We start from the raw sequence: 27837 nt of genomic DNA, 5'->3' as shown, positions 1-27837 counted from the left end.
TTTAAGCTTAATTTCATGGTAGCTGGCTCATCCAGTTTAGCACATATGCGATTAGTCAACGACAATGTACTGGTTTCATCAGAAGATGTTGTGTATGTAGTGATTCGGAGGGAAGAAGTCTTCTACTTCTTTTTCTGCTTCTCCACTCCATGGATTAGGCGTTCTTGCCCGTTCTGAGTTCACAGTTTTCTACAGCGTGTCCTGTGTCGTCTTCTTCTACGTAGTAGTAGTAGTAGTAGTAGAGGGGTTTTTTGGCGCACGACAGCAAGGTCTTCAGCGCCCGTTCAGTAACATAGTGAGACGGGTGTCAAGAAAAATCCCAGAACAGGAATATAAAACGGAACATAAAACACGGGTAACAATCGTTGAAAAATATGTGCTCACCCACACCGAAGCGTGGGATGAAGCAGGGTGTCAGCAGCAAAACGTGGACAACACAGGAAGAAAATGATAGAGGGAGCTAGAACAATGTAGCAGATGGAAGTGGCTGGCTGACCACAAGGAAAAAAGGGGAGGAGTCAGCCACTCTGCAATACACTAAAACCTCCAGCCTAAAAGTTTAGGCCAGAGTCCAGACACATCACAAAACTTAAAAACCCTAAACACACACGTCTCATCATTAGCTAAAACAGAAGGCAGATCCCCATCAACCTGTGCTTCTGCCCTTGCATCACGGTGTAAAATGCAGTGTGTTAAAATGTGCCGGACAGAGATGTGCACACCACAAGCATCACAAAACGGAGGATCCTCCCGCCGTAATAAAAAGCTATGTGTGAGAGGACAGTGCCCGATCCGAAGGCGTGTGAGGGCCACCTCTTCCCGCCTGAGCAACCGGCAGGAGGAACGCCACGGCCGAGTGGTTGACTTTACCGACCGCAGTTTATTGGCCGTCACCGCCAGCCATTCGTCCTCCCACAATTCCGTGCACTTCCTGTGGAGTGCAGCGATGACAGACTGCAAGGGGATAGGACACGGTGTGTAATACGAAGCTACAGTGGGAAGTGTGGTATTGTCAAATCTTTGTAAGTGATTTGTCAAATTCTGTTACTTAATATTTTATTACGTACTGATTATATATTTAGTTCTTTCTTAATACCCTCTTTTCGCATACTATCCATCCTTCTACATCATTTAACATTCCTTATGAATCTAATTTCTTCCAATTGTACTTTGATCGCTTGTTTTTGAGTCACAGACCAGTCTTCGGTGCCTTAAAGCAATGTGATTAAAGCCACTCCAAGACTTTCATCCACAGCGTTCACTAGGCCTATCTCATATCTAGTGCTTTACGTCTTGGCCGACCACCGCTGCCGGTTGGACGTGTGAAACTTCCTTATTGACAGAGCCAGTGATGAACTCCATCAAATATCTTTCGGTCTGGTAATCTGCGCAATGGGAAGCGATCCTGGTACGAGCGACGTGCCTTCAAGTCATTTCCATCCGCCAAACGGTACATCAAATGCATGGTCGCGAGCTCTTCGTTGGTGCACATGTTGAGACTGAAAACCTCGGGCACAGGCAGTTGCAAACTGCACTGTATAAAACTTTGTTAATGGCTGCGGATACATTTAATGATCTTAGTACTTGCGTCTCATTTCAGAGCAGATTACACACCAGAAATACTAACCAGGAATACGTATTTTACTGGTCATCATTGTACTTCTGCTGCGCTTGCTGAAGGACATTCAGGCCCATATCAAATTGATTCACTATTTGATTGCATGCGTAACACTTGTAACTGGCGTTGTACACTTCCTTCCGGCAAACAACACTTGGTAGCGTGCACTGCCTAGCAGCAGCATACTCGAATAACTCAGTAACTACGCATTTCCAGACTCAAGTTGATATAATCTGTCTCTCCTCTTGTTATAAGAGGAGTCCATTTTCGAAGTTTTGCCTTAGAGTTTTTAAATACCCTGTATAAAATGTCACCCACGAGGAATTGTCAGTATTCACGGATTTGACAGGAACGATAATTAGAAGCAAAAAGCTTCAAATGGATGAACGCCATGTTCCGAATGGTTTCCAAGACAGAACACTTTTAATGCACATCGTTATTTGTTTTCTGTGTTAATCAGTCCATGGTGATTGTTTACAATGTACCACACCGGTGTGCCGGCCGGGGTGGCCGAGCGGTTCCAGGCGCTACAGTCTGGAACCGCGCGACAGCTACGGTCGCAGGTTCGAATCCTGCCTCGGGCATTGATGTGTGTGATGTCTTTAGGTTAGTTAGGTTTACGAGTTCTAAGATCTAGGGAACTGATGACCTCAGAAGTTAAGTCCCCTAGTGCTCAGAGTCATTTGAACCATTAGAACCAACCACAGCGGTGTAGAGGAAGCCGAGACGAACAGTTTGAAGGGACCGATGACCTCAGCAGTTTGGTCCCATAGAACCTTACCACAAATTTCCAAAAAAACTCGAACCGTTTGATACAGGGAACTTGTGGTCTATCATGTCGGGAAACTACCTCAAACTGGCTTACAAAAACTACTTAACTTACAGCGCATGCGCGTCGCGCGTGATTTCAACATTCTCTAAATCACTTCGCGCAAACTATAAGCCCTAAAAGAAAAGGAATACGACCTTCTTGGAGAAAATTGTACTACTACACGTTTTTGCTATGCTACGGTTTTCGGGTTATGCAAGAGAAACGTGCAAATTGACATTTACTGTGTTCTGTCTCGGAAACAATTCGGAATAGCGCAAACGTCCATATGAAATTTCTTGCATCAGATTAGAGTTACTGTGAAAGTCCTGATTAACGAACAGTCCTCCTGGGACACCTTTTACAACTGTATTAACTAGCAAGACAAGACCCTTTTGCATGCTGCGCATGAATTTTTATTTACACATTAACTGATTACATACCAGACGTACATCCCGATAGGTGATCACAAAGTCCATTCCGCTTCTAATTTTATATGTTTTAAGAAAGAAACTCTGTTACCAGACACACAAACGCACATGCACGTGCAAGCACACACACACACACACACACACACACACACACACACACACACAAACACACACACACACACACACACGTGCTCACATACAACAGAGAGAAACGCAGAGAGGGATAGAAAACAATTAAAGACATAAAATGGTAAATCCACCATCAATTTTTTTCAGGCGTCAGTCACCTTACTGGTTCGATTCGGTCTGCCACGAAATACGAAGTACGTGTAAACGAAAAACCATGTAATATGGATGCCTTGTTAAAATATCGAAATGCGTCATACACATGTTGTTGTTGTTGTGGTCTTCAGTCCTGAGACTGGTTTGATGCAGCTCTCCATGCTACTCTATCCTGTGCAAGCTTCTTCATCTCCCAGTACCTACTGCAACCTACATCCTTCTGAATCTGCTTAGTGTATTCATCTCTTGGTCTCCCCCTACGATTTTTACCCTCCACGCTGCCCTCCAATACTAAATTGGTGATCCCTTGATGCCTCAGAACATGTCCTACCAACCGATCCCTTCTTCTGGCCAAGTTGTGCCACAAACTCCTCTTCTCCCCAATCCTATTCAGTACCTCCTCATTAGTTATGTGATCTACCCATCTAATCTTTAGCATTCTTCTGTAGCACCACATTTCGAAAGCTTCTATTCTCTTCTTGTCCAAACTATTTACCGTCCATGTTTCACTTCCATACATGGCTACACTCCATACAAATACTTTCAGAAATGACTTCCTGACACTTAAATCTATACTCGATGTTAACAAATTTCTCTTCTTCAGAAACGCTTTCCTTGCCATTGCCAGTCTACATTTTATATCCTCTCTACTTCGACCATCATCAGTTATTTTGCTCCCCAAATAGCAAAACTCCTTTACATCAGACTACAAAATGGCGTTTTCTTGCTAAATAATTTTTCAGCAGTTGGCTGTCTTTTTTTATCAGGTTACTGTTTATAGTTTGTTTTTACTGTCAGACTTGAATTCCGAGTAGGAATGCTCGCGCCTGTGTATTGGACATCGTACAGGGATGCTAATACATTCTTTATCTGTGACAAGTAAACTTTCAGGAGCTAACTGAACGTCCTCATGGTTCTAACCACAACGACTTGTTTTCGAACGTATTGGAAAGGGCAGAGGAAGATATGTAGCAACCAGGCTACTGTTATTTCAGAACCGATCAGTGATGAGAATTTTTGTCCTGAGTCCTCACAAAAGCCCTACTCACATATTCATCACTGCATCACATTCACACCTCTCTCTGCAATTAGTAGAGCGATTAAGAAAATTATAATCCTATCAGGTAGAGCTAGGTGATGCCGTGGACAAGACACCGAACAGCTCAGTGTAGAAGCAACCTGCGATAAACCATGAATAAAGATGAAGCCGCTTTATGACTCGATGACTCCTTGACACTAAATTGCGAAGCCTGTAGCCAACGGAAACTTATATCACGGATAACTATCTTTGGTATCGCGTCACATCCAATAAGGACTCGTCGCTATTCACGGTGCAGAATTACAGGAAGGATCAACACGCACAGGTGGCCTAATACGGTCAGTAGCAGTCACACCAGAACTTAAAAGAACTGCGGCAGAGACACATCCGGACAACCTTTCCTTTTTCTGCGCGTATCTGCAAGTTTATACCTGATTAGAAGGCTTAACAAGGTGACGTGTTCCCTTATCATTCTTCCTTCTAAAAAATAGTGCCTCCTTTCTCTGCCTTGAAATACTGCCGCGGCCGTGAGTTAGATACTCAGAGATTATTTATATCTCACTTTCATAGATAAGACAGGCTTACTTGTTAAATTACCTGTCCGAAAGAAAAGAGCATCCTTTAACTTGGAACACAACTCTAAAATAAGTGGTGGTTTTATCAGAAGGAGTTGACGTCTATTACTCATTGTTATCAGTAAAGGGAGAGGCCGTTGTTTTGTTCACGTGTGCATGCGCAAAGAAGCTTTCAGCTAGTTTGTCTAGCTATCTCACAACAAAATCCGCTGTATTCTAGGACGCATAACGTTTATAGCACTCTACGTGGGTCACGCGTTAAGTAAATAGATCATATTAAATATAAACATCTCATACACATTGGGTGTCACATGGGAATTGGTCAATATTGAGGGATTTGGCAGGAAATATCGTTCAAAGAAAACTGTGTAGCAAACATGGGCTCTAGAGTGCATACTTTAAAATCTATGGACACTTCATCTTGGATACTGTCAAATAAATCTCTTCTATTGCAAGTTGTTTGATTTCTATGTGTTGAGAGGTGATACTATCGACCTAAACAAGAACAAATGTCCAGGAAGAATGGGTTTCAAAGCGCATACCTTAAGAACTATGAGCTCGTGTTCATCTTAGATGTTGTACACTACATATCTTCTACCGAACAAGCGCTCATAGTTCTTAAGGTGTACGTTTCAGGGCCCATATTTACCTGGTAATATAGTCTTTTTTTATCCAACTTTCGACAAAGTTGATTGGAATACAGACTTTGAAATTATGAAGGTAGGATAGATTAAATACGGGATGGAAAAGTTGTACAGAAGCCAGACTGCAGTTTCAATAGTCGAAGGACTTTTCCGAACGTAGGGGCAACCTAGTGAAAGTAACAGCATATTGCCCCTTCCAGTTACAAGCTCGAAAAGCTTTGTTCTCAACTACGATACTAAAATACTGATAACAGTAAGTGAACATTTGATTTTTCGTCTTATAAATGATGGCGTCAAAATGGAACCAGTTCGTCGCTATTACAGATCTTAAGTTACTTGCAAAATGTTCGCCTAAATGGGGCTTTTCAAGCCTTCTTAGCGGATTTGTGACCGACACACCACTCGTTTTGCTCCGGTCACCACTGTGCAAGTCCCACAATATTCCATCGAAGTAATTGTTTGACATCTTCATGTGTGATTTTCGGGAGGCAGTGTCCAAATTTATCGGGTCCATGAACAGGAATCACACGTGCGCGAATTTGCGAGTGTGGTTCAGTAAGTAACGCCCCACTATTTTTTCGCAGAGTATATTTATTGCTAAGAGTCTGAATTTGGTAACAGTGTACATCAACATGTCCACGTCCTATGTTTCTACGTAGTCTCCATCATGTTCTGTGACCGTACGTCAATGTTGTGAAAGGGCACTGTTCCCTGTTGGTAAAAGCTCTTCTCCCGTGGACGTAGCCATGTTTTCACTGCGTGACTGACACTCTCGCCGTCTTCAAAATGTGTTCCCCGTAGAGAATCTTTAAGCGGCCCACGGAGATGGAAGTTCGATGGTGCCAGGTCTAGACTGCAGGGTGGATAAATCTTGTGGGCCACTGTGAGCATTCGTGGAACCCATCGTGATCACCTCCTTGAATATCCAAGAGCCTCTATCATTGCAGTTGCACTTCCAATGCTGACCGACCATTGTAGAGCCAATTGTCGAATTGTGCTGCGCCGGTCGGCACGAATAATGGCATTCGCAGGATTATTCAGCATGTCTGAGTAATGGCTGGGACAGGACGTCCCGAACGTGGCTGATCAAGGAGCTCTGTTTCTGCATCTCCTGAGGCTGTAACTTTTTTTACCCATCGCCCAAATGTACTCTTATCAACTGCAGCATCGCCATATACTGCACACAAACGTTTATGGATGTTCACCACGGTTTCTTTTCCTGTACACAAGAATTCGAGCCGCCCGGAGTGGCCGAGCGGATCTGGGCCGAGCGGTTCTACAGTCTGGAACCGCGCGACAGCTATGGTCGCAGGTTCGAATCCTGCTTCGGGCATGGATGTGTGTGATGTCCTTAGGATAGTTAGGTTTAAGTAGTTCTAAGTTCTAGGGGACTGATGACCTCATAAGTTAAGTCCCATAGTGCTCAGAGTCATTTGAACCAAGAATTCGATAACAGCACGCTACTTGTAACGTTAGTCGCTTATAAACGCCATTTTGATGCTGTACTACGGCTCTGCCATCTGCAAGAACGGTTCGAAACTTCACCGGCGATCAGAACAAACGTCAAATGTGAAGCACTAACAAGGACGTTTTTCTATAAATATGTTAACAGCTATTTAAAAATGTGGTGCACTGCTTATCGAACGGCCTTCGTAGCTCTTACAGCTGGACGAAAATACCGTTCATAATGCCAGCTGTTGAGAGCCGAAGAGAGGATTTCAGCGTGTGTGCCGTAGCCACTGACCGTGTAACTGGGCATTGCTCTCTGGCAAACGTATCGCACTCTGGAATAACTCTGTGCGGAACGTCACAGACGTTTACGCCTGGGTGCAACATGACAAAACTGCACTAGAGAACGTTGCCCAAACCCGATGCATCGCATGTTCTAAGACAAGACTGATGTTTTACACTCAGCATCATGGAGCAGGAGTTGTGGAATTAAGTCAGACAGTTTAGTCAACAGTAATGCGGATTTCAGCTAACCATCGCCCGGAGTCCAGCGCTGGCTGTCAGTGACTGGAAAGGTAGAGAAAAGAATCTCCAATGGGGTCACCAGTCAGTGGACTTTTAGCCAACATTTTTCTCAATCACATTGAAAATAAAATACTTGAAACAATAGTTAAGACCCGAACAATACCGGATAATATAGTGGTATCGTTTTGTAGATGACACCCTATGCCTTCTAGATGAAACACCCAGTCGCATCCACCAAGAAAGTACAAAGTACACTAAAAAATAAAATTCATCATAGAGACAAAAAGAGAGAAAATGTTAAATATTCATGACCTCACAATATACAGGCAACAACAACCAACACCAGTTCTCCATATTCAGGAAAGTGACCACCACCAGCACAGCCATTCACAAACATTCTAATCATCCGATTGTGCACAAACTAGATGGCTTCCAAGAGATGATACACAGAATGAATAAAACTCCACTCACTGAAAACAACTAAAGGAATGAATTACAGGGAATCAGTCAAATAGCTGTAGAGAATGGATGCGATACAAACATTATAGATAAACTGAACCACAAAATTAAAATAGATTTAAAAAGGACACCAAACACACAAAAACAAAAACCTTCTCACCAACTTACAAACATATAGAACACACGCATGAGCACACAAGAGCAAGAAACACCCACAACAACAAACAAGTGGTTCACTCTCACTTACAACAACAAAGCAGTCCATAGAAGAGAAAACATACTAAAAAAACAAGGGCTCAAAATACCCTACAGGACAAACAACTCAACACAGAGAAAACTAACGACAACCAACACAAGCACAGACAAACACAACACATCTGGTATTTACCAACTAGCATGTCAGGACTGCAAATCAGTTTATATAGGTCAGACATGCAGAAACTTTAACACCACATACACAAAAGAGCATTAAAAAGTAGCAGCTGTCATTCCACATTTGCTGAACACCTTATGGACAAGAAACATAACCCAATAGACATCAATACTGACTTGAAAATTCTCAAATGCAACAACAACCCCCCCACATAAACTAATAATTGAAGGATACAATCAAATACAAAAAGCCATAGTTGAAGATTCAAATGGTTCAAACGGCTCTGAGCACTATGCGACTTAACATTTGAGATCATCAGTCACCTAGATCTTAGAACTAATTAACCTAACTAACCTAAGGACATCACACACATCCATGCCCGAGGCAGGATTCGAACCTGCGACTGTAGCGGTCGCTCGGTCCCAGACTGTAGCGCCTAGAACCGCACGGTCACTCTGGCCGGCCATAGTTGAAGGAAAACAAGTAATAAATGAATACACAGCTCTCTACAATGGAACTCTGTTCTCTACCCTCAAAGAATTATTAGGTAACACCACCCTGTAGAGCCACCCCATCCGCTGCCCCCCCCCCCCCCCCCCACACACACACAAAAGAAAAAAACTAAGGAAAAATCCTCAGACCTAATCTCTCTCTCTCTCTCTCTCTCTCTCCTCTCTCTCTCTTTTGACACGCACACACACACACACACACACACACACACACAAAATGCACAGACACCTCTGGAAGATTCAGAACTACAGCCAGGAATACTTTCAACTTTTCCTCTGTCAGCCATCTTATTCTTCCACCTTCAACTGTTCCACAGTGCGCCATCTTGTTTTTACAGCTGGTAAACAGTGAAACAGGGACAGTGGCAGCTCAAAATGTAGTACTTCACAGTGAATAAGATGAGGAAAAAAGAAATGTAAGTGAAACATAACGTAAATAGCTATACACGCACACACAGACACAGACACACACAGACACACACACACACACACACACAGACACACACACACACACACACACACACACACACGCACACACATACAACCTTCCTCATCGTAATTTTTGCTTAAATAATTTGTCTACATTAATGTGTATATAGTGGCAGATGACAAACTGTGAAAGAAAACATTCACTATAAAAACATAATACATCTGGAAAACCACACTATGTGGTAAAAAGGTGTGAATTCATAATTTTAAGTATTTCTTCAAAATTCTGTAATCACGAATTTAAAAACTAATATTTACATGTACACAAACAGTAAAGAACATTCTTTATCTTTAACATCCATAAAATAATAGCCCACTGATGGTTCTGCAACTGCAGTGAAACATGTTTGCGATAAAAAGGAAATTGTGTTTTGCTAAAGGCAGACCCCATACGAAAACATATTTATTGTTAAAGCAAACACGAAAAAAAAGCTTCAACCCCAGGATGATTAGAGGAATCTCTGGTTACAGACCCAAAGCACTGGTTTGCAATGGTTCAATTCGGCTCTTAATTACAACAACGTCCGACAGTACACTCGTTGCCAACGGCGCATGTTCGGGACAGTAGAAGCGCTATTTTCATTCAGTTATGAAAGCTATTACGCATATGCACAATTTCTGCGTGGTATCCCCGAAAAATTTAGATGTTGTCGCTCGAATTTCACCAGTCGCTTTTTGCAGCATCTTAAGATGTCGATTAGTTGCTTCGATGAAATACTGTGCAACTTTCGTAAAGTAATCAGGTGGTAAACCAGAGTATTGTATGTTCTTACCAAATGATGTATTTCACTGAATTTCTGTTAAGAAAGATTTGTTAAAACGATGAAGTGAGCACTAATCTCAATTATTAATTATCACTATTATATATTATGATATTTTATTGTTTTTGACATTAAAAGCTGTAAGTACCTACGACACATTAAAAATGATAGTGGCGCTAGCTATACTTGGTTGCAGGGGATTTGATGTGGGTTGGGGTTGGGAAAGACACTAACAATTTTTCCCCGACACTTATCCAGTAGAACCGAACTTTGAATCCACGCCATTGTCACATATAGTATCATAAGAAAGTATCAATAAGCAAATCTCTAACAGCTATCTCAGTCAGTTATATAAAAAAATATCTTCTTAAGAACAAACTTAGTTCTTTCATTCACTTTAGAAAAGGAGAGTTCTCTGCTTATTTACATCCAAAAACAAATTCAGAAACGCATTATTTGACATTTAAACACATAAAACATAAATTCCGTCCATATGATCTGGAATGTCCATCGGTACCGGCTGACGACTGTATCATCCTCCGCTAATGGCTTCACTGAATGCTGTATAGAAGGTCGTGTGGCAAGCATACCGCTGGTTTCAGTTTCGGTCAGCTTATTACTCCGAGGACGAGTAGCTCCTCAGTTTTCATCACGGGGATGAGTGCACCGAGTTATAGTCCTCTACTCAAGGAAAAATCCGTGGCAGTAGCGGGAACCGCACAATTTGTGAACTACGGACAGCCCTCTATGTGAACTGCCGAGAGGGGTAAACTGGGGGCGTGTGAATTGCTGACAGAGGATTTAGTCAGGCAGGTAAAGTTACCAGGGAGGCAATATGAGAAGTTAGGCTGATTGTCTCCCATATTCACCAATGTATATTTCACTTTGTAGCCAAAACTATTCACTGCAGACCAATGGTGTTTTTGCTTGGGAGCAGCCATAAGTCTTCCATTGTGCGCTATGAGGTTTCGGAGGAATGTTGTGCCTACATCACTGATCTGTCGTACGATTTACTGCACGTTACCCATTTCCACGTGAACTTCCACGACCATTCCCCGATAAGGATGGATGTGACATTTCTTTTAAACCTGAGCGTGTTGACAATACACGGAAGACCGCAAGAGAAGCTACCATAAAGAGTGGCAGCTACAATCGTGGCCTTGTAAAGCCGAAAGGAGGAAAATATTAATCCAGACATTAGTGTCTACTACGGAGTCATTATCGATGGAACACAAAATCGTAAGGGGCAAATATTGGCATGCAAACCGTCTCAATCCTTTTTAAAAGAACTATTCCGGCATTCGTATCAATCGGTTAAGGAAAACCAAAGAAAATCAGAACTTGAGTTATCGGTTTGTAATTTAAAAACAAATACCATTCCGGCATCTAGATCGACTTGCGTTGTCCGTCTGTTACATCACTGACCGCACGTGGCTGTGGGCTCAGTCCACACCCGGGACACTTGTTTCCAGGTTGCGTCCTATAACTCATTACCCGCAGGTGAGTCTCTGTAGTGAAATATTGCTGCAGTGACGAAAGCGTAGCTCTCACTGGTCATAAATTCCCTTACCGACATGCGCAACAGGCATGTCAGCCGCAGCACTTCACACAAACTGCTCGTTAAAGTCGGAGGTCGAACCGTTCATTAACCGTTATCTGCAGTCAGATGCGCCCTTTAGTTGTTGAGTACTTCAACTTGAGCACTTTTAATTATTTTTAAGCTATCTGGCCACTGATCTACTTGTTGGACGGCAGTAACTTTTCCTAACCGTCACAGTTGCTTTTTCTTGCGTAATCAGTGTCTTGACTGGTTTCATGCGGCCCGCTACGACTTTTATCCTGTGTCAGCCTCTTCTTTCTCAGAGTATGATCCAACGCACTCAAACATTTGTCGATTATATTCCTGTCTATGATTTCCGCTACACTTTTTACCCTCTACAGCTCCCTGAACTAATATGGAAATTATTCCTTGAAGTCTTAACATATGTCCTGTCATCCTGTCCCTCCTTCTATTCAGTCTTTTCCTCGTGTTTTTCTCCTCGCCGATTATGCGGAGAACCGCCTCATTCCTTACAGTACCAGTCCACCTAATTGTTTAAGATCCCTCTTAAGCGACACATCAAGTCTCCGACTGTCTTCTTTTTCGGGTTTCCCACAGCCCATGAGTCACTTCCGCACAATACTGTGCTTCAAAGGTATATTATCAGATATTCAAAATTTTAAACATGGCTGCGAAACAGCAACTGTGTAAATATGAAGAGGTTGAAAAATCAGCCAACCAGTTGCAAGTAAAGGTTTATTAGCCCTTGACCTGGGTTTCGATATTTGTAAAAATATCTTCTCCAGAAGTAGTGGGCTTTGTTACGTCACATGATGGCACACTAGATTAGATGAAGCAGAGCGGCTCTCAAACAAACAAAAAAATTGACAAAAGAAGAATGATCGCAAACCATGGTCTTAGATAGCAACCGGATTAAATATATCGTACTTCAGAATGAATGTTCTCTATGAAATGCCCACAGGCAGAGCCACTTGTCGACATAAAATTGTAATAAGCGTTAGAGGATAAAATATTTGAATAAGTGACGTGTGCTTCATGCCAGAGACTAAGGCCAGCTGCAGTTAGCATGAAACGTGGTGTGGTGTCGACAAACGTCGATCGTGTAATAATTCTGTCTGCGACTTCCTGTCACGTGGCAACGAGCACTAGGAGGAAAGAAAAATCTTTAAGGTTTGCTACGTGTGTGGGAGGAATGGACTCTCTCCTCATTTGAACGAACCGTTCAGCTTCATCGTTACACTGAGGATGAAAAGTAGCTGTAGCTATACAGCATATGCTGTTGGCTGCACAAAACTGTTGAAAATCGGCTGAAGTCAATTGTGGTCTCTTGTCGGAAGCAAATACCTTAGGAAGACCTTCGCGATGATATATTGAAGAGGGAGCTGATTCATTACTAGCAGTGGTGGTTGTCATGGGGAAATTTAGTGTATACATCTATCACCAACAACCATCATGTGTTCCAGAATGTGGACCATCGATGTCAATACGGATGCGTTACCAAATTCTGAAAGGATGTGACTACTGAAAAAAAAAGTGTTTCGGTGGAGCCGACTGATGCTCTATACATATTACACATCTCCTGAATTTGGGCGTGCATGCCCTGCCAAGTACAACGACATCAGGTGAGTTGCCTTGTGCCACAGCGACTTTGATGCAATAATGACAAAACTTCCTGCATCTTCATTCTGTACATGCAGCAGCTGACTCTGCGGATTATGTGTGATAACGTGAAAAGTAGGGACGTGCCACTGGGTGGGAGATCTCATTGAAAGTATGTGGCCACCTATGGCACATGTATTGCGAAACTACCCAAAGGCCTCGGTTAGGAGCAGTTGCTCCAACATTATGCCAAAAATATAAAAGTTCTGTAGAAGTCCAAATGTATCAACATGATAACGTGATCCATCAGATGAATCATTACTGTGTCGGTACCGACCGGCAACCGAGACAACAAATAAGAATGTGACTGTTTTGCACTGGGACCATGCAACAACTTGTACAGATAATCAGACAACAGAGCCCAGTGTTACAATTTTTGCACTGGACAGGACTGAAAGGTTTGAACAAAGCTGTTAAAGGTCGAAGACCTGTAATGAAATAGAACTTTCGACCATAAGAATATTGATGGAACTTGGTCACACCATACATAATGGTGAGCGCCTCTTTTTCAAGTAAACTGTAACTTCACTGCGATATGTTGAGAGATCTCGAGGTACAATCAATGGATCGGTCTGATGAACCAATTCTATGGGAGATTACGGCTCCAATTCTGCAAGAAGATGTATCTGCAGCTAACTGAACAGGCTTAGGTGGATCAAAATGAGTCAGACGATAACGACTTAACAAAGCATCCCATAACTGCGTATATGCGTCCTGACATTCTTGGAACCACACAAAAGGAACGTCTTTTAGCCGGTTCAGCGCAGCAGCTATTTCCGCAATGTTTTCAATAAACGTAATGTAATATGATAGTTTGCCCTTGACAGCCTATAGCTCTTTAATGTTACGGAACACCGGCAAACACTTAATCGCAAACGAGTGTGAATAAGCAGGACGAATACAGTGCGCATTTATGACGTTCTAAATATTCAAGTTCTTCGTGGATGAAGGAGCACTTTTCCTTGTTACACTTCAAGCCAGCCGCAGCAAGAAATTTGCAAATGTTCAGAATGAGTATATCTCATGACAACAATATCGTTCAGACAGTTAGCACATCAGATGACTTTTACGGTTAATTGTTCCAGGAAATATTAAAATAGCAGGAGCTGAGCCAGCCGCAGCAAGAAATTTGCAAATGTTCAGAATGAGTATATCTCATGACAACAATATCGTTCAGACAGTTAGCACATCAGATGACTTTTACGGTTAATTGTTCCAGGAAATATTAAAATAGCAGGAGCTGTATCACTCCCGAGTCGTAGTCCTTAAAACTAGAAAAAATCCAGCTGTTGACCACAAAGTATTACTTGGAATGGTCGTGCAGTGGCAACTGAAAGTATGTCACACATAAACCGATCTTGGAAAAGAATCTTCCTTGTCTTAGTCTGTCCATTAATTTCTCTGGTCGCTGGGAGGGAAATCAATCCACAACAGTTTGTGGGTTTACTGTTGCTTTGAAATCAGCACACAGATGTAAAAACCCTGATGGCTTGTTGGCAATGACAGAGGGCTCGGGGATGGGGGGAGGGGGGGGGGGGGTGCTCATTGATTTGCACAAATGGGTTGTATTACTCGTTTGTCTCTCCATCGTCGCAGCTCCTGAGCTGTCAGCTCGCCTAGTGCGTAGGGGACAGGCCTACCGCGATGCGGCCGTGGTTGAATGTTGTCTTTAACAAAAGTAAGAAGCTCAAAAACTTTTAGCGCTTCCTAAACCTGGTTCAGAACGTTCACTGTACTTATTAGCGAGGTCAGAAACGTTGGTACTGGGCAACGAAACAGTGATTTGTAACACATCGTCACGTATACTCACGCAGAACAAATCAAATAAGTCCAAACTAAAATGAATTGCACTGTTTCTAGAACGTGGTAGATGAAACGAAAAACTCTGTTGACCACCACGCCATGAAAAGTTGCTGTCTAAATGCACGTGCCGAACACGTGTTCTGTGTCCTTTATATGCAGATAAAAAAGAATGGTTTCATAGGTGTCTCTATTGATTAGAGAAACAGACACAATTTGTCTCTTGGACCACTTTTAAATAGACAAAAAGTTTCTCATTTTGCCTGTGCACAACAGAAGAAGGTTACTGCGAAGTGGCAATACGAGAATTCATTGGCGCTGGTTGTAAATAGAGAGCCGACGCTACATTCACTCCCAGAAAGCTATTCCAAAGCCGTACAGTAGACCGTTGCTTGTCCTGTCTGCCTTGTGAACAGACTGTTTAGATAGTACCTTCTTTACCACATTTCAAGCGCTGAGCACCTCGACAAGGACAAGCTTGTCTAATATGACTTGAAAGACGGTGAGGGTAAGACTTCCTCACCCTACTCAGTAGTAGACAACTGGTAGCACGTGACATAGTATTTACTTTTACGCTTACTGCTAACTGAGTCCTGCTTTTATTCACTTTAAGATTTGCATGAACTGGAGACTGAGTTCCTTGTGGGTTATGAACAGGAGATCTAGACAGAGCCTGTAAATCAACGTCAGCTGTATCCACAATACAATGAGAACCGACAAAAGACAAAACTGTTTTCCAATCCGGATCTGGCACAATTAAAACAGCAGCGAGAGTGCGTGCATCTGACACATTTTGCGTGATTACAATAAACAACATAACATCACTCGTAGTCTACAAGAACAATTGAAATTGACATAGACACATCAAAAGAATTTTGCATCACCTCGGTTCCCAGAACTCCTGAAGACAGACGTTGACTGTGGATATTGTATTCCAGACACCGTCCCTCTGACTGTTCAGAGATGTAACTAAACCCGCCCAAACATATAAACAACCATTCATGAGCAGTGCCTATTAGACGCAGGTGGTCTGACAGTCAATTAGTTCCAGTCGTTCCACCAGGAAGGAGGTAAACAACTCGTGTTGGCCGGCTGGAGTGGCCGAGCGGTTCTACGCGCTTCAGTTTGGAACCGCGCGACCGCTACGGTCGCAGGTTCGAATCCTCCCTCGGGAATGGATGTGTGTCATGTCCTTAGGTTAGTTAGGTTTAAGTAGTTCTAAGTTCTAGGGGACTGATGACCCCAGAAGTTGAGTCCCATAGTGCTCAGAGCCATTTGAACCATTTGAGCTCGTGTTGTCTGTAGTACAACCATGCATAGATGGTCAATACCAAGGTTCCATCGCGTCCGCATTGTTACTTTGTGCCACGAAGGGCTCTCAACAAGGGAATTGTCCAGGCGTCTCGGAGAGAGACAGGAACTGTCGATGACATGCCTCGCTCAGGCCGCCCAAGGGCTCCTACTGCAGTGGATGACCCCTACCTACGGATTATGGCACGGGGGAACCCTAACAGCAACGCCACCATGTTGAGTAATGCTTTTCATGCAGCCACAGGACGTCGTCAGGACGTCGTGTTACAACTCTAAGTATACGCAAGAGGCTCCATGATGCGCAGCTTGACCCCCGGCGTCCATGGCGACGTCCATCTTTGCAACCACAGCACCATGCAGAGCGGCACAGATGGGCCAAACCATATGCCGAATGGAACGCTCAGGATCGGCATCACGTTCTCCTCACCGATGAGTGTCGAATATGCTTTCAACCAGACAATTGTCGTATCCATGTTTGGAGGCAACTTGGTCAGGCTCAACGCATTTCATTGATTTAAAAACGAAGTTCAATTTTTCAGCTTGAACGTGTGATGGCTGAGCGAATGATGTTTGTGTTGTGCTGTATTTTAGTTCCAGCGTCGATGTTATCGGTCAGTTTGTAATCGTAGCAAATGTGAGGTAGCTTTACCTGTGGACAGCTGACGATTGCGTCAATTTAATATTTAATCGTTCTCAACAAAGTCTCGCGAGAAGAATGCCTGCACACACACCCCAAATATTGTTTCGACACCTTCCTATATAGTGTGAAGTGAGGCGTTGTCGTGAGGAGTTGCCTGCTCGTCAAACGACCCTAAAAATTTTACATATGCTGCTATCATATAACCCTTCAAAAATTGCCTACCATCAAACCGAAGTCCCACCTACAGTCAAACGGTTATGATCAAGGAAACCTCCCACTGCTACAGTGACGTACTTCTTTGATTTCGTACGGCTCTTCTTGTAAAATAATACCCAATAAAGCGTAGATTAAATGTTTTGCGTAACAGATTTTAAATGTGTCAACGCCATAAGGGATACTCTCTTCAAGTGTACCATAGAATCTAGGGTGCAATGTTTATCGATATCCTATTCTACAGCCATTCCCATTTTTCAGGAACTGACAGTAAATTTCATGTTTTCTGGCTTCTATAGAAACGATACCGCTTTGCTCGCAGTATACCAATGTTAGGAATCCACTGGCAAAGTCAGATGGAACCCTTAGAAAAGCGAATATGTATACTCATGCAAACCTTTATGCAGCTGCATCTCGTGACAGAAGTTGGCATAAGAGCCCCCGGCAGCGGCAGCTCTCCGGCCAGAGAGATGGAGTGCAGCCGATTGTGCTTCTGTGCAACGTTAGGTGGTAGCAACACCTTTCACACGACATTTCCGTTAGCCTCTGGACGCACTTTCGAGGCATAGTGTTTACGCTCTCTCCACCAGATGTACAGGGTGGTCCATCTGATGTTTCCGATGAGATTATCTCGAAAACTATACATCGGGTAAAAATAGTGAGTAAGACAAGTGCATAACCTCAAAGGGGGACATCAAATGATACTACTCGCGACCATGACCTCCAGCCCCCACCCCCTTGGGTGGGGCGGGAGGCAACTTCTAAATCTTAAATGGAATCACCCATTTTTATTGCTGATTCGGATTCTCCATAAAAAAGTAATCAAATTTTGTCTGAAACAATTTTTTAAACCATTGGCAGATGGAGCTGAAATCGAGAAAAATTAAAATTGGGGAAGAACTCGGATTTATTTAGAATCATCCGAGAAGGATACATCAAATCCGTACAAAATGTGCACCAATTCTTCCATTATGCCCAATTAAGCTACTTTTTTACAAAATGTATCCCACCCCTCCACATTTTTGATGGAGGGAGGCGGAATGGTATTAAAATCTCATTAGGGAACGCTTAACAGTTACTCAATCGGCTGTGGCGCTACTGTGGCTAAACTGCGAACTATGGCTCAGTATAAAGATCGATGCAACGCGATCAGACACCACTTCACTTTCAGATTGTGAACCGTAAACATCAACTGACGAAAGTAAATTATTCTTTAGCGAGACGTGGCTCACTATCCTCCTACAGAGACTGTTCATATGATGTTAATTTTAGGTGAATGCCTTAACAATTACGCTGCAGCTGCGCAATTGTATGCGGATCGTTTCCCAAACAGACGACATCCAAGCGAAAACATTACTCTAAATTGCACTCAACGAGCTCGAAATGGATACATGCAGCGTCAACCACGTCATCACGAATACAATGAAAATGACACTCGTGCCCTTACCGTTCGCGCCTGTGTTCAACTGAATCCCGAAATGAGTAGTCATGCGATTCAGAGACAAACTGGAATACGGAAATCAACTGCTTTGAGGATTTTGAAGGCACATAAATGTCATGCGTATCATATCACACTGACACTGGCATTAACGTCGAAAGATATGCAACTACGCGTGCATTTCTACTAATGGGCCTTACAAATGATAAGAGGTGACAATGATTTTTCTAGATACGTTATGTTTACCGATGAAGCCACATTCAAAAACAATGGCGAATTAAATCGTCATGATTGTCATTATTGGTCCTCTGTCAATCCATACTGGCACAGACTCGTTGACAATCAACTCAAATGGTCGTTAATGGTCTGGTGTGGAATTTTAAACGACTACTTGGTAGGACCATATTTTTTTTGACCAAAATGTTACTGGGGAATCTTCTTTACAACTTCTCAGCGATGGTTTGTTGGAGCTGACGGAAGATGTTGATTCAGAAACTAGGCAACGAATGGGGTTCCAACAGGACGCAGCAGCTCCCCATTATGCTAAAAATGTGCGAACGTTTTAAATTTACGGTACCTTGGTCGGTGTATAGGACGCGGTGGACCGATTCAGAGGCCTCCGCGTTCGCCAGACCTAACGTCTCCTTATTTTTTCTTCTGGGGTTATTTAAAAATTATTGTTTATGACAGACAGCTCATAACCCGAAACGAAATGGAGCAACGCATTCTAAGAGCGTGTGCTGCCATACCACAGAATGTACTCCTCAAAGCTGTGGACAACTTTTGCAGACGATTCACTTTATGCATTGAAGCAAATGGGGATAATTTTTAACAATTTCTTCGTGGCTAATTTCATTAATTAAGCACCACAAATTGTGATAGGCAAGGGGACTCACCCTAATGAAGCACCCCAACATATGAGAGGCAAGGGGACTCACGCCAATGAATCACACCAACATGTGAGAGACAAGGAGACACAAACTAATGAAGCACCCCATGGTAACATCATTGTACTACTTCCATGTCGTTCCTGGGAGGCGCTAAAAGTAGGATACAGTACATTTTGTACAAAAATAGCTTAATTTGAAGTAACGAAAGAATTGGTGCACATTTTTTATCGATTTGATGCGTCTTTCTCGGGTAATTCTATATAAATCAGAGTTCTTCCCCAACTTTAATTTTTTCTCCATTTCAGCGTCATCTGTCAATGGTTTTAAAAATGTTTCAGACAAAACTTGATTACTTTTTTATGGAGAATCCGAACCTGCAATAAAAATGGGTGTCGTAATTTAATATTTAAAAGTTGTCCCCCCCCCACCCAAGAAGGTGGGGGCTGGAGGTCACGTGTAGTATCATTTGATGTCCCCCTTTGAGGTTACGAGATTGTGTTACCAACTATTTTTACCTGATGTATAGTTTTCGACATAATCTCATCCGAAACTTCATATGGACCACCCTGTATATAGCGATCTCTGCCGTGTTGCACGGCGATGCTACAGGCATTTGCCGTTAGTTGACACTGCCCTCTACTGTATAGGTAGTTCAGTTTTTCATCTTGATACATCTTACATAAGTAAGGTATTGCCCAATATTGTCGTAGGAAAGATCATACCTTCCCATCATACGTACATTTGTCATATTTTGATGGGTTCAATTCCATTTGTCAATAAGCGTGAAATGGGTAAGTGGCCACCATCTTATTATGTCATCCAATCAGGAGTATGCATGTGTAGCCTCTCTCTGCCTGAAGCTGTCACTAACGGACTGTGGGTTGAATACTGGCTGCCAGACTCCTAGGCAACCTCGCTGGTTTACAGCTCTGCCAAACACTCTGGAGAGTGGCAGTGGTGCACGGCGGCGGACTTCTCGAACACGGAAATGGAGCTCTCCATGAAGAGGCATATCTGGAAGGTCTGTCCCTCCCACTGTTTGTTTAAATAATGAAGCAAGTGGGCAGACTCAGACTTAGAAGAAGCAGTGACTATACTCCTCTGAGAGAACAATAGTGGTGGTGAGGGAGGGGGCGGGGGGGGGGGGGAGGGACATGTCAAGTACTTCAGCAGATAGGTCTGGACCTGCCACAAACTTCCTTTGCGTCTGACGTCAAAGTGCCAGTATGAAGACATAGGGCCTGTCACAGTAGACCCTGGTCGCTATGTTCGATCGCCATTTTGTATTGTATTCGAGATCACCGATCTCGGATTCTGGCGTCATATTAGAGCCACGTCAATATATAACGTCTGGGCCAATATGCCAGAACTCCACACTGTTATACACTGAAGTGACAAAAATAGTGGGACTTGTGCCATACTGGTCTTTATTTTTGTGTTTCGTCCTGAACAATATAATGGTCGGTATTGTTCTATGTCTGGGATATTAGATTCACCTGTGTTAGTACCTAGCTCTTCTAGTGTATCACCTACCTTCCTACTGTGTTAGTACCTTACATTTAGTCTTTTATGTTCTCCCGTTCTCGCCTGTATCGCTGTCGATTTATCTGGCTCGCTGGTATTGTCTGCGGAGACAGTCGTTGGCTGTGCTCGTCGCCGACTGTACTGTCACCACTGCAAGTACTCTTTACGTAGCACTCTGTACATTCTGTCCGCATTGTAGTTGTGACCTGTCCATTAGGTTTGGTCCTAAGTGGCTGTATTACGTCTCAGTGTTCTAGTAGTGTCTCCTGCGACAAACTTTCGCTGTATATAAATGCGTGTTCTGGGATCCCTCGCTCTCCTGAGGCACGATGTATTTCCTGACAGAGGCTTTTAGGCAGCAAACGCGTGAGATGCGACACAGATGGGATTTCAATCTTTCATCCTCAATCGCTCTCTGATGTTGGAGAATAATGAATACATCGTATGGGCATTTTCACAGTTGTCCCACATCCTTTTCCATGAATTCAAACTCCGTTTTTGAGATATCTGAAGGTCTGTGCTTCCTCCCTTAAGATCTCTCACATTGTGATTAGTCTGATCCTTTACAGCCAATATGTTGCTGTACGTGTCTATCTGACCAAGCACCACAAATGGAGCATTCACCTACCTGATACCGAAAGCTCCATATAGCCACAACTACATTCTGTTTGTGCCTTAGCACGATGACGTTATCCATGACGTTATCCATTTGCCCACACGTTGGCAGCAAGTAAGTTACCTTGAAGAGAGCGCAGTGTCTGTTCGTCTTATAGTCATAGGTAATCTGTAGTTAACTGTGTTGAGCCTAGCAAGGTTTGCATTCCCCTTCATGTATCTATTTGAACATGTTTTTAAAGTTTATAGCCCAGGTATCTCATAACTGTGGTATCACGAATCGATACCACCCCACAGGTGCCATACCAAGTCTGTGTGAGACGCTGATAATGGTCATACGGAATCTGGCGGACCCAATGAAGCACACCCGCTGAGCCTCACCTCTGGTAGCTCAGTACCATGAGCGTCCTCTGCCTCTGTGATATAAGATGGCCAGCAGCAGCAGCTCAGCCCACTTGCACTTGGAGCCACCATGTTAAGACACCTTCATTTTGAGAATAATGTGACAGCCCTGTTATTTTGCTGTATTACTTTTAATGAGCCTTCATCCGTTAGAAGAAATGCAAGTTAAACACATCATCTGTTTGTTGGGTTAACTTTTTCACCAATTATTTTTGCTCCTGTCGAGCTTTCATACGACGACAGTTGCCACACCACTCTGTAGCTTACAGCTCCTTACCATTGTCTATGAATTCGTGCACAGCAGTAGCAATGTTTCTTTTCACATTACTTCCATACAGTTCAACACATTTGTTCCAGTTAATTTGGCACAGTGGCAAGTTTATTTCTAGCACACCAATTGGTTTACAGTATTGCTGATGTTTACGCTTCAGGCTACGATCTCTAGTTGTCCACTATCAGAAGGAGGTCGTTAGGACATGTGACTATTACTTTGCAATCGTCACTTTCCAGTTCCATTAAGAGTAGTTCAATGGTCATTTTCCAGGAAACGAGCCCATGAAATGATCACTATGTGCTTTCCTAATTGATCTTGTTGATCTCCTTATAATAACCCGCTCACCGCTCTCTGATCCCATTCCTGCTCTAGTTAAGAAGACTTTCCAGGAAGAACGACATTTCAGTCGAGTTGCAGACAGACAGTGAATGCTTTGAAAATAATATATTGTCTGGCGAAGTCACAATAATGCCAAACGAAACGACCGGTTTCGGTTGGACTAGGCCATTCTCAGATCTACGAGACAGAAGTTGGCCTGCTGCCTGCCCTTGCAGTCTAAGCATGATTGCTCTCAACTACAAAACTACCAACAGGACGCTCACTACGAGCAGGACGCAAGACTTTAGGGCACTCTGTTGGTGAGAAGGAAAAACATCAGCATCACTGAGGTTCCTCAATTCGTTCAATGTTTCCTCGTAACTATAGCTTTTAGCTACCACACGCATATCATTCAATACGAAATTTTAAAGAAGGTTTAAAATGTTTTCTTTAAATTTATATAAAATTGTGTAAACTTGTTAGCATAATCTCATATCATTTCTCGTAATGTACCTGCTTCTTACAGTTGCGAGTTGCGTCGTATGTGTCATAAAATACCGTAATTTCAGAACTTGAAATGTACTTTATACAATTTATTGACAAAAGTACATATGCGTGCCCTTTTAAAATTTTAACTGCTCGTCTCTTTATTGAAATTATTAAGCAGCAAATGACTAAGTAGTCAGTAGCTCGCCATGGGATTCGGACACTCCTCATCCATATTCATTGAAAAAGTGATTCCGCAGCGATGTGACTGAACCAGTGCTTGTGTTTTATGGTATGGCATCATTTTATTTCACTGTTTTTTAACTTGACGTAATCTGAATAACTGATATTAAAAAACAGTCCCAGGTTGCATAATTCTCTTTATTGACTCAAAAATAACGCGGCTCACCCGGGTAGGGCACCAACAGCTTACCATGGATACTGGAGACTCTTCAGAAACCGATATGTTTGTTGATAACATAAGCATGTTGAAACGCGTCGTTTTTTCACCAATAAGGAGAATTGTGCAACCTATGAGTGTCTTAATATCAGTCACAGTAGAAGGCTGCTGTACCACTGCACTACAGCATACTCGAATAAATTTTGTAATCTGCATAAGTTCTCTTAGTTTTTAAATTTATTTGTCCTGTGTAAATAAAAATCACAGCGTCTCCAGTCCGCGGCGTAATTCTTGTCTACTCAGTGATTCGTCTCCTAAGCAAGCTGCAAAAACCTTAATAGCTGTTCAAGTACATTTAGACACAGGCATTTAGATACAGGGCATGTATGTAAGAAAGTAAGTAGATGAGGCTATCGCAAACAAAATCTGTCTAAGGCATACCATACGCACGGTGCAGCCACAATGTTTTATCTATGATAAAACTATACCCGCATAAAATGAGAAACACACTGTCATTATTAACCATTCTTACACTAATACCTTAGAAAGAAGAACAGCTAGTTACATTGCGTTCCGACTTTCGATACTATTACACAGTGAACAAATACGACACTATACTTAAATTACAAACACATCTACGAAATATTATGACAATGGTTTCGTGTTCGTTTCCTTGCGTACACTATCTGATCAAACGAATCCAGCATCTGTTAGTGGACCTTAACATGTTGTTTGTCCACACTTCGTCTTTGTAATGGCTTGAACTCTGCTGAGGATGCATTCAATGACGTGTCTCAAGATCTGTGGAGGTCCGGCAGCCTGTTCTTCCACAAGAATCGAAACCGGAGGAAGTATTCATATTGGACGTTCTGACTCATCCCTAAAGTATTCAATTAGGTTCAGGTTGGGCCTATTTCCAGACCGTTCAATTTCAGGAATATTACTGTGCACAAAACGTGGTCTCACAGATGCTGCTTTATTTCAGGGTGCAATCTCGTGCTGATACAAGACTCATCGTCTCCGAACTGTTGCTCCGCTTTGCGTAGTACACAGTACTGTAAAATGTGTTCATGTCTTTCAGTATTTACCGTTTTATTAAGCTCAATAAGGAGACCACACCCTAACCATGGAAAACACCGCCGTACCGTACTAACAACCGCTCCTTATTTCGCTGCTGGATCTGTACATGATGGCAGTCAACGTTCACCAGGCGTTCGCCAAACCCAGATCCTTCCATCGGATTTTCACAGGGTACAGCCAGAGTCAGCTCTCCAAATCATTCGTTTCTAGTCATCCACTGTCCAGTAGACTCAATCCGTACGCCACATCAAGTGTCGCTTAGCAGTGATTGCAGAAATGTGTGGCTTTCGTCGGGCTACTCGACCATGATATCCCACTCTTCTGTACTCCCTACGCACTGTCACTGTGCTGGCTGGATTGAAGGTAGCACTTGGAAACTCACGAGTGAGTCCTTCCGCTGATTTGATATGATTTTTTGTAACTGACTTTCGTAGGAATATGGGAACACGTGAGGCAATACTGACCCTACGACTTATCTTAGAAGCTAGATTAAGAAAAGGCAAACCTACGTTTCTAGCATTTGAAGACTTGGAGAAACCTTTTGACAATGTTGACTGGAATACTCTCTTTCAAATTCTGAAGGTGGCAGGGGTAAAATACAGGGAGCAAAAGGCTATTTACAATTTGTACAGAAAGCAGATGGCAGTTATAAGAGTCGAGGGGCATGAAAGAGAAGCAGTGGTTTGGAAGGGAGTGAGACAGGGTTCTAGCCTCTCCCCGATGTTATTCAATCTGTATATTGAGCAAGCAGTAAAGGAAACAAAAGAAAAATTCGGAGTAGGTATTAAAATCCATGGAGAAGATATAAAAACTTTGAGGTTCGCCGATGACATTGTAATTCTGTCAGAGACAGCAAAGGATCTGGAAGAGCAGTTGAACGGAATTGACAGTGTCTTGAAGGGAGGATATAAGATGAATATCAACAAAAGCAAAACAAGGATAATGGAATGTAGTCGAATTAAGTCGGGTGATGCAGAAGAAGTAGATTAGGAAATGAAACACTTAAAGTAGTAAAGGAGTTTTGCTATTTGGGGAGCAAAATAACTGATGATGGTCGAAGTAGAGAGGATATAAAATGTAGACTGGCAATGGCAAGGAAAGCGTTTCTGAAGAAGAGAAATTTTTTAACATCGAGTATAGATTTAAGTGTCAGGAAGTCGTTTCTGAAAGTATTTGTATGGAGTGTAGCCATGTATGGAAGTGAAACATGGACGATAAATAGTTTGGACAAGAAGAGAATAGAAGCTTTCGAAATGTGGTGCCACAGAAGAATACTGAAGATTAGATAGGTAGATCACATGACTAACGAGGAGATATTGAATAGGATTGGGGAGAAGAGGAGTTTGTGGCACAACTTGACTAGCATGTTGTGAGGCATCAAGGGATCACCAGTTTAGTATTGGAGGGCAGCGTGGAGAGTAAAAATCGTAGAGGGAGGCCAAGAGATGAATACACTAAGCAGATTCAGAAGGATGTAGGCTGCAGTAGGTACTGGGAGATGAAGAAGCTTGCACAGGATAGAGTAGCATGGAGAGCTGCATCAAACCAGTCTCAAGACTGCAGACCACAACAACAACAACAACAACAAACCCCCCCTACTCGACGGTCCCTGCTCGCCAGTCCATGAGGTCTGCATGGTTTTGGCTCAGCATTGGGTGTTCCTATGCATTCCCAATCCAAAATAACTTCACCAATAGTCGGACAGCTTTAGCAGGGTTGCGATGTCTATGATGGATTAGCTACTCAGAAATCCGATGATTAGTCCATGTTCGAAGTCCATAAGCTCTCTTCTCCGATCCATTCTGGTTTTACTGTTTCCCTACTGTTAACAAGCTATTTCCCGGCCTATCTTACGGCAGGTGCTCCCAGTTTTAGTGTCACGAAAGTGCTTCGTTTAAATATCGTAATTCCGGCGACATGTTTTAAATATGGTCTTATTGTGTTTCGTTTTACCTTTCACTAGTTCAAGAGGTAACATCTCTTGTAAAAATAAAAATTTCAGTTTTATTTTCACCATTCAAAAGTTTTAAATTTATTGTAAATATCTCACCTTTCTGTTCCTTGTTTCTGATCTCATTTAGTTTTTGTTGCCATTTGGCTGAAGTGCAGGTTGGCTGTAAAGCTGATAGCCCATACCCTTGTCCCTACGGGGAAGACGAATGACATAGAAAAAAATAAAAAGTACAAAACAAATGTAAAACATATGAGTTGTAAAGATAAAAGAATATTAATATGTGTTATCAATGTAGCATACATGTAAGAAAGGCGCTGTAGATTGATATGACCTACACTGAAGTCAGCTGTGTTGTAATTGTAAATAGTGGCCTCAATGTGAATTCAGTTTCTGACATGAATTATCCAGTTGGGACTATGTTCATACAAAAGTTTTTTTAATGTTTTAACTTACATTTACTGGTATGTATATTATGACTGACTTACTTAGACGTTATGGAACTGCACGTTTGATAAATCACACATGTTAGCTTACTGTAACTGGTTCTTTACATGCTTTGTAGCACTGAACATGGCCATAGCGTGCGAAAATTTAGGTATACAATAAAAACCATTGCGACTGACTGCTGTACCCTTCACTACTTGAAGTATATACAGGCTCTGGGCACAATTGTTTCCCTATGGTATCAAACCTGATTCCCAGACTGTTGTGTGACTTTGCAGCGTTACCAAACTGTACGTGTGCTGTTCACTTTGAAGAGTATGCCACACCTCTTTTATCCTAATGACCAAGTATTGTATTATTCAAATTGTAATTCGACGATGAATATAATCTTTTCGCTAAATTGTAACTCTCTGTGCCTTACCTTCCGCTCATAAAGAATCCTACTCCAGTCATTTTATTACATTTCTGAAACCACATATCTTTATCTTCTTTTCATTTGATAACACAGGTCGGTACTAAATCTAGATTAAGCCTTTATATTTCCTTTTTTAAATTTATGTTGCGGGTTTCAAACCTATGAATATAGATCGCACATGAAATCTTCATTTGGATTGATTTCTAGTTTCAGCTAAGAATCTAGCAATCTTCGTATCACAAAATATTCTTGATTAGTGCTCGTGTCATTACGGCTTCATACATCGTTAAGAGCTGTAACGGTACCAACGCTAATCAAGAATGTTTCAAGGACGGCCAGACTGTTAACCGAAACTAGTAATCAGTCCAAATATAGATGATTTCATGTGTGATCTCGACTTCATGGGTTTTAGATCTCTGACATACTCTTGGTTAACATTGTCACAAATTTT

Source organism: Schistocerca americana, chromosome 6, assembly GCF_021461395.2.
Source record: "Schistocerca americana isolate TAMUIC-IGC-003095 chromosome 6, iqSchAmer2.1, whole genome shotgun sequence".
In the NCBI taxonomy this organism is placed as follows: domain Eukaryota; kingdom Metazoa; phylum Arthropoda; class Insecta; order Orthoptera; family Acrididae; genus Schistocerca; species Schistocerca americana.
The sequence above is the reverse complement of the archived record's forward strand: the minus strand, read 5'-3'. Positions refer to the sequence as shown.